This window comes from Ahaetulla prasina, chromosome 5 (genome assembly GCF_028640845.1).
Source record: "Ahaetulla prasina isolate Xishuangbanna chromosome 5, ASM2864084v1, whole genome shotgun sequence".
Taxonomy (NCBI): domain Eukaryota; kingdom Metazoa; phylum Chordata; class Lepidosauria; order Squamata; family Colubridae; genus Ahaetulla; species Ahaetulla prasina.
In genome coordinates this window covers 24,317,378-24,326,360 of record NC_080543.1, presented here as the reverse complement: position 1 = coordinate 24,326,360, position 8,983 = coordinate 24,317,378, and positions in this window count along the sequence as shown.

The following is an 8,983-nucleotide window of genomic DNA, read 5'->3' as shown; positions in this document are numbered from 1 at the left end:
GTGTAGACCACACATATGTCTTCTACTGGAAATTAGGTCCATATGTGCAGACTTTTCAATTTAGCAAATGAAAACATTTAAAGACAAGAAGGCTGCATTTCACAGATGAATTAAAATAAATGGCAAGCTTACTTCATTTAGATGCGATTAATCCATTTTATCCAGATAAAACTTTTTCCCTTTGTACCATTTGCCTTAAGGAGAATTATTAATACCACATGGCATTCCAGAGATGCAGGTTTTGCCCCATTTAATGACCTTTCTTGCCACAGTTGTTAAATGAATTGCTGCAGTTATTAAGTTAATAACACAGTTTTTAAGTGAATCTGGCTTCCCTATTGACTTGGCTTGTCAGAAGGTCGCCAAACATGATGACATGACTCCCAGGACACTACAACCATCATAAACATGAGTCAGTTGCCGAGAGTCAGAATTTTGATCACATGAACATGGAGATGCTGCAAAGGTCATATGTGTGAAAAATGGTCATAAGTCACTTTTTTCAGTGCTGTTGTAAACTTCAAACGTTCACTAAACAAGTCGGGGACTATCTGCACTGAGCCTACAATCTTTCAGCCATGTTCTCATAATATAACTGATTGCATCATTCATGACTTGCTTTACAGAATAAAAAAAACAGAAGACATTTTCCCTCATCACTGCAAACACCAGAAAGGAGGCTGGGAAAATGTCACTTCTTTTGTTTTCCCCTGGAGCCAAAAATTAGTTGCATTGACTTAGTTGCCATCAAGCATCACCCCAGTTGTAGTTAGGATGTTATATCCACATCCCAGCTGCCCAAAGGTAGAACATAAGACTTGCAGTGACTCCATATGACTTCATCTACGTTTCTACAGCTGGACAAGATAATTAATCTCCTTCAACCCACTTTTGCCTGTTTGCATAGTTCTTTGTTTCTGATCGGGCAAAATGAGTAACCAGATCCTCTTAACTCCCACCCCAACCCATTAATTATACTTGTTTATATGCTTACTCTCCATACCATTAATTAAATCAGTGCTGTGTGAACAGGGCTAATATACAGAACTCCTATACTTTGCCTTGACATAAGGCAAATCTTGAATGATGATGATGTGATGCAATGCGATGAGATGCAATGCAATGTAATGCAATGCAATGCTATGTTTTATGGTAATGGCCAAGTGAGCGAGTCTTAACATAATGTCAGAATGTTTTGGACTATACATGTATGACACAGGAATCAAGTGTGTTATGCAAACACAGCCAATCTAATTATTTTGAGTTTAGTGAGCTGTATCAACATTAAAAAAAATGGATTCATTGAATAAAATATGGTAAGTGACTAACTATGGGAAAGCAACAATGAGAAGACATGCCATGCAAACAGTCTTCTGAAATGTCATTCAAATTTCCTATAGTATTTCAGTGTTTCAATGGTTCTATTCCAGTTGCTTATCCCTGGTCCACTTTCTTTTTTCAATTTCTTCTTGCAATACCACTATATTGTCAATGTTAATTTACAGTTATTAATCTTTGAATAATTAAATCCATATATTATCTTAGTATAGATTCAGTAAGTCGTGATCTTGAGTTTTTAGGTTTTAACTATGTATCATAACTCGTCAGCCTTCTAGTTTTATGCATGGCTTTCATACATAGTGATTGCACAGCGGGGGAACAGAAATTCTAGCTGAAGGAGGAAAATTTATCTCCTAAGCATTAGAAATCCCTACTCAGAGTGCAATTATTCTAACCCAGCTGGAGTTGAAATGAGGCAGAAGAGTATGCATTTCCATAACTGCTTGTAGATCTTGCCTTGTGTTGTACTGTCACAAAGTTCTATTGTTCCACACTGCTAGTTGTCAAGTGTGCCAGATGAGGGAATGTAAAATAGTATGAAATTGTGTTGCATTATGAAATAAAGGGGGATTAAATAAACTGGTAGGTAGTTTTGGTCATAGCAGATGTTTACAGCTGCACATAGCATGAACCTTTTTTAAAGCTTAATTTTGATTGCAAATGCAATTCTTTTTCTATTTAATATATGGGGGAGGGGAATCATACAACTGAAATGAATAGAATTACTTCCCAAACAAGTATATGGACAACCTTTGAAAATGCCTCCCCTTTTAATTTCATATTTTAAAACATAGATTTAAAACAATACGTTGTGTTAGTTGATATTCTAATATGGAAATATTTCCTTCATTAGGATGTGGCAGCAGGGGAGGAAAGCATTTGAGGAGGAAAGCAATTTGAAAGTCAGAAGTAATTTCTCAAGAACAGCACATGTGACTTCAGCTCATCTCTTGCCAACTTAATTTAACCTCTAAATCAACCAGCCTGCTGAGCTTCAGAAGTGCTGGGCTGCAATCTGATTATGACCATCCAAGCACAGCCAGGAGATTAGGGAAGCATGTGTTAAATCTAATCTATATGATAAATGTATGATGGCTCCTGACTTTTATTTCTCCAAGAATAATGAAACCTGATCTATGCATCTCTTATAAACCAGCGTGGTGCCATAAGGGGTGCCATATGAGGTCATTTGTACCTCCTTGTGGTCTCCTATGGACCTCCAAGATAAGAGACAAGTTTATCAAATGCATTTTCCAATCTGATGTTTGAATCAGACATGTGACAAAATGGAAATTATTATTCACTGGCAATAATAGATCTTTTAGGACTTATCTACTCTGCCCAGTTGCATTGTCACTAGAAGGGGTAGGCAACTCTTTCTGAAGATCAGAAATGGATAATTTCACCCATTATTAATTACATAACCACATTCAAAGCAGTCTTGGAATATTTTTTTCTGTTCCATTCCAAAGCATATGTTTCCCTGAAGTGTAGGAAGATGATGATAATGATGATGATGATCATCATCATCAAATTCACTTGCGATGGGATGCCATCTAATTATGTGAGAGGTTTTTTGTCCCACTGATGTTGAGTGAGATTCTAATATCATAGTGTAGCTCTCTACACTATGTAGACCAAACCAAGAAGGCTCAAACTTATTGATATTAGCTATAGTAACAGAATCTTGCAAATGTGATTGCTTTTTACTGGTCAGCCAGGACTGCATCTGATAGGATGGCTATTGGGCAGCAGGTCATGAAATGGGCTACAGGACATGGTTCCCTCTGCTAATCAATTAGGGCAAGGAACTGCAAAGCATCTGGAAAACCAACAAAAATGTCAGTCTTAGTCTATTGTTCAAAAGAGAATGGAACAATCCTGTTTTGAACAATACTACTTTGAATCCAACCAATCAGCAAGGGGATTTCAAAAATGGATGTACTAGATTTGGAATGAAAAAAAACAAAACACCCCGAGATTCAGTCATTAGTGAAGAGTGGACTGATAAACTATGAGTTCAACAACTCTTAGCAAAAGCTGATTTAGAAGCATTGGGAATGGATGTGAATCAAATGGCAATTGGAAAAACCTGATGTGATGGAATGTAGTCTGGATTCCCAAGAGGAAGGGAGTGCATTCCAGAACAGCAAGAGACAATTCAGTTCAGATAGTTTGGGTAAGAGAAAAAGGCTGAAGACGGCTCCTTCCTAATACTTCCCACAGTATACATTATGGTTTATTGGGGGTGATAGTTTGCTTTAGTTTGGCAAGATTCTGTCTATGGCTGAGGAACAATAAAGAATCTGTTTGTGTTTTTCTTGGTTTTTGAAGACTGACACCCAAGGAGCTACAGATGCATGATAATGGGTACTTCAATCTGTGAGTGGAAATGGAAAACAAGAGTCAAAATTCTCAAGACAATTCTTAGGAAAGAAAATGTAGCAATTCACAGGCACAAGTAACCAGAACGAACTGGAAGTCTGAAAAAGTCATTAAAAATATTGGAACTGATAGCAAGAATGAGACTTTTTGCCTTAAATTCCAAAAATAGAAGAACCTTATTGAAGATTCTTCATAAACAAAGTATTGGAAACGACTTCATTATCAACACCTGATAAAATAGAACACCTTGATATATTCTACTGCTTATGTTATCACCCAAAGAATATGGATATGAAATTAAGAAACAAAAGCAAATTGAATGGAAAACTAATTTAGAATTGACAGCAAACAATCTGCAGGCAAACGTTAGCATTTTGAAAAATATAAAACTTAGAAAAATGGAAAGAGGAACAAGTAAAGCTATAGCTTAAAAAAAACACAATATAATATTGGAATCAAAGATCCAGAAGAATTGAAACAGAAGGTATGATTCCCTTCTAGATAGCTGGATCACAAAAAGTTTGGAAATGCTTGGTATCAGTCAAAATATCTGAGGTTTTATAGAAACAGTAATAAAAGCATGGAAGACAAAGTAAATGCTTAATAATGATGAATTATGTCTACTCAGAATAAAAAGGAGAATGTTTCAATTTGGCAATGATGCCATTGACAGGAGTGCTAAGTAAAGCAAAGCATGGCCATCAGTTTTGCAACCATTTAAAATAATCTTCCATTTTAAAACACGGATGATTTAAAATTACACGCTAAATCAAAAGCCATGTGGGAATCATTAGTAAACACTGTTCAGATATTTAGTGGTGATATTGCAATGCCAATTGGAGTTGATAAATGCATGATAATTGAAGTAAAGAAGGAGAAGAGCACTAACTACCAAGAAGGTATTCAACCCATGAAATTCATAAATAGAACAACCATCCAAAGTCTAGCATCTGAGTAAGTTTATAGGTATTTGGGAATCTTTTGTAGGGCCAGGTGAAAAGAAAAACATTGCAAGCAGTTAAGGAAAATCCTAGTCTAAATGATGGGAAAATAGAGCCATCAACTCATGGGCAAACAGTGAGAAGGGGAAAAATAATAGGGCCTTAGTGATTATATAAACTCTTTTTTTACATTCCTGTAATCCCTTAATTCGGGTCAAGATGAAAAAATAAAACAAAACTAAAAACAAAACTTTGGAAGAATCTCAGAAGGAAGAGTTAGTTGGAGAAATGGAATCAAAACATGACTATAAAAAGCAATGACTTGAAAGGAGATTAGAAAATTGGTGAACCACCCCAATGAAGCTGTCGAAGTGCTGTCCCGGTGTCTGGAAGCCGTACGGGTCTGGATGGGGAGAAACAGACTCAAGCTCAATCCCTCCAAGACGGAGTGGCTGTGGATGCTGGCACCCCGGTACAGCCAGCTGCAGCCGCAGCTGGCTGTCGGGGGCGAGTTATTGGCCCCAATGGAAAGGGTGCGCAACTTGGGCATCCTCCTGGATGGGCGGCTGTCGTTTGATGATCATTTGGCGGCCGTCTCCAGGAGGGCTTTTTACCAAGTACGCTTGGTCCGCCAGTTGCGCCCCTTCCTTGACCGGGATGCCTTATGCACGGTCACTCACGCTCTTGTCACTTCCCGTTTGGATTATTCCAATGCTCTCTACATGGGGCTGCCCTTAAAGTGCACCCGGAGGCTGCAGCTAGTCCAGAATGCAGCTGCGCGGGTAATAGTGGGAGCAACTCGTTGCTCCCATGTAACACCAATCCTGCGCGGCTTGCACTGGCTCCCTGTGGTCTTTCGGGTGCGCTTTAAGATTTTGGTCACCACCTTCAAAGCGCTCCATGGCTTAGGGCCCGGGTACTTACAAGACCGCCTGCTGTTACCGCATGCCTCCCACCGACCCGTACGTTCTCACAGAGAGGGTCTTCTCAGGGTGCCGTCCGCCAAACAATGTCGGCTGGCGGCCCCCAGGGGAAGGGCCTTCTCTGTGGGAGCTCCTACGCTCTGGAACGAACTTCCTCCTGGACTACGTCAAGTGCCTGATTTTCGGACCTTTCGCCGTGAGCTGAAAACGCATTTATTCATTCAAGCGGGACTGGCATAATATTAATATTTATAATATTTTTAATATTTCTAATATTTTAAAATTTTAACTGGGGTTTATTATTATATGGTTTATAATTTCAAATTTTAAACTTTTTAAATATGGCCATTTTTTCTAAATATGCTCGGTTTTAAATTGTCGTTTTAATTGTACATTTCTGTGTTTTCATTTTTGGCTGTACACCGCCCTGAGTCCTTCGGGAGAAGGGGGGTATAAAAATTTAATAAATAAATAAATAAATAAAATTGAAAAACCAAAAGGAAAAAAAAATGTATAACAGCAGGACATGGCAGTGGCCTGAGAATGGTATATTAAAACGAAATAAAAGGATTTTTTTTATTGACCAAGAACAAAATTATCAAAGGAAAATTAAGAGACTGGTTTGGATAATAAATGTCAATTGTGCTGAGTTAAGGTTGAAATAGCTGACCGTTATAACTAGAAGCAGGAAAATTACCCACACATAATGCAAAAAGAAAAAGAAAGAAAGAAAGAAAAGCAGGGTTGAGTTGAGAAGATATTAAGACTGGTATTTACATAAAACATTTACATTTACATTTACATTCACAGTCATTTACATTCACAGTCAACAAGAATTACTGGAATTATGATATCACAAAGTCATTGAACATTTTATGGGAGTTTAAAATTCAGATTGAACACACCAGACATTATTCTCATTGAAAAATACCATACCAAAAAGGAGAATATTTGTAGCTCAGGGTTGAAATGAAGGGTCCTTAGTGCTCTCTGAGTTTGCTCGTTTTCTTGCAGACACAAACTAGGTTACATCATCAGTGCTAGAAAAGATTCATGTTTGGTTTATTGATGCAACCATTTCAAGAGGCATTCATGTTGAAAACAAAGAATTTAAAAAGATTACAAAGTACTGAGATTTGGAAATAAGAGATTGCAAAACTTTGGGAATACTATTAGAAAAGAATGTATGTAATTCAGTGTTGAATTGTGGACTTCTTGGTACTCTCTGAGCTTGGTTGTTCACTTGCAGACATTTTGTTACCAGTCGGATTAGCATCTTCAGTGCACCTTCAGCATCCTTAGTGAAGGTTTTACCTGGCCTGGTAATGAAGCGACCATAAGCAGACAAGCTCAGAGGGTACCAAGGCAGGGATGAAATCCAGCAGGTTCTGACAGGTTCTGGAGAACTGGTAGCAGAAATTTTGAGTGGTTTGGAGAACCCGCAAATGCCACCTTTTGCTGGCCCCAGAGTGGGGTGGGAATGGAAATTTTGCAGTATCCTTCCCTTGGAGTGGGGTGGGAATGGAGATTTTGCAGTACCCTTCCGCTGCCATGCCCACCAAGCCACATCACATCCACCAAGCCATGCCCACAGAACTGGTAGTAAAAAAAAATGGATTTCACCACTGTACCAAGGATTCCAGTTTGGAAATAGTTGGCATTAGTGTCAATTGCAGTTAGGGCACTGGGCACGATACCTCAAGGACTTAGAAATTGGATTGTTTAAATTTGGCACAACTAATGATTGCCCAGCTATAAACAGCAGCACAGTTGGGCAACTCATATATAATTAGACATTAACTTCCTGATTCCCCAGCCCTTCAGCAGAGCTTGAATCATGAAGAGGTCATGGGCTGCGATGCACAATTAGTGGGAGTGGCATTAAATACAACCTTGAAATGTCAGCACGATGATACAAGAGAACATGAATTATGTTGTGTTATTTATTTAGCTACTGCAAAATGTGCCAAACGGTTGTGTTTCTCTTCTCCGCTTTGCTGAGAAATTGAAACTAGATTATCTCCTCCTCTAGCTCCTTCTCTTAAATCAAACTTGGCAAATGTTGTGAGCGAACCCCATCCCGTCAATCTTTTGTCAATCATTGACAAAAGAGCCATAGTGAACAAGAGATAGTGAGCAAGCAGGAACACCACAGTAAATGACAACAGAGAGCGTTTTGAATATTAACCGGATATGCAAATGAGCCAGGCCATATGCTGCCCCCCCCCCAAAAAGGAAATGTCTCTAGGATCACACAGCAGTTGTTCTTCCATTGTTCCTACTTTCGGATTCTTTGCAATAAAAAATGAGCTGAATTTTTAAGTCAGTATTAATAATAAAAATTGATTCGTGGCATTTTTTTCTTAGCTGGAAGCTTTTGCAAAGAATGGAAGCCCTGCACGTCCCACAACTGTTTAGGAAATCTTTAGGCTGGGATCCTAATTGTGCCTATGAATGAGGTATGTAGGATCTTTGTAAAGCAGGATTGCACCCACACGAAGCCGCTGGATCTATTGATCTGTGACTCACCTTATTCGCTTGCCATTTGCCATCATAGAAGCAACTGGTCCCCAGTAAGGATTTCTATGCTTTTTTTCTTACCTGGAAGGGAGAGACTGAAAGTGGTTGACTTCTTAGAGTTATGTGGGGATGAGGATAATAGGCAGTTGGCTATCTAGATGATTGGTGATGATGAAAGAGAAAGAAGTAGAAATCCCTCTGCTCCAGAGGAAAAAAAGTTTGCAAGAAAACCTCAATATGTGATTCCTTGTGCCAAGGTAAAAATTCCATTATTTTAGAGGCAGTATTTGCAAATAGGACCGCCATTTGAAGCTCACCAACAAGGTTTAACAATGTCTTTTCTGAGGTATTTGTTTTAAACATTATCCAGATAGGCTCTGAAACTAAATTCCCTAGTTGGGAAATCTGATTCAATCCCAGTGTATTTTGGTGTGACTTCAGTTGATCTGTAATTCCCCAATGGGTAGTTCATCACACTTCCTAAAAGTTATATATTGTTGATACAGTTTTCCATATGGAGATCTCCTCCTATTAACATTTAAGTTGTTTAACCTCCCCCTGCTTTTGCTTATAACTTTTTGAATAAATAATGTTAAATGGATGAAGATTCTAGAGTCTAGATGAAGGAGACATCCGACCCATCGCGACCCCATGGACAACGTTCCCCCAGGCCTTCCGGTCCTCTACTATCCTCTGGAGTCCACTTAAGCTCACGCCTACTGCTTCAGTGACTCCATCCAGCCACCTCATTCTCTGTCGTCCCTTTCTTCTTTTGCCCTCAATATTTCCCAGCATTAGACTCTTCCTAATGAGAAGGAAGGACTCATTAGGTGGCCAAAGTATCTGAGTTTCATCTTCAGGATCTGGCTTTCT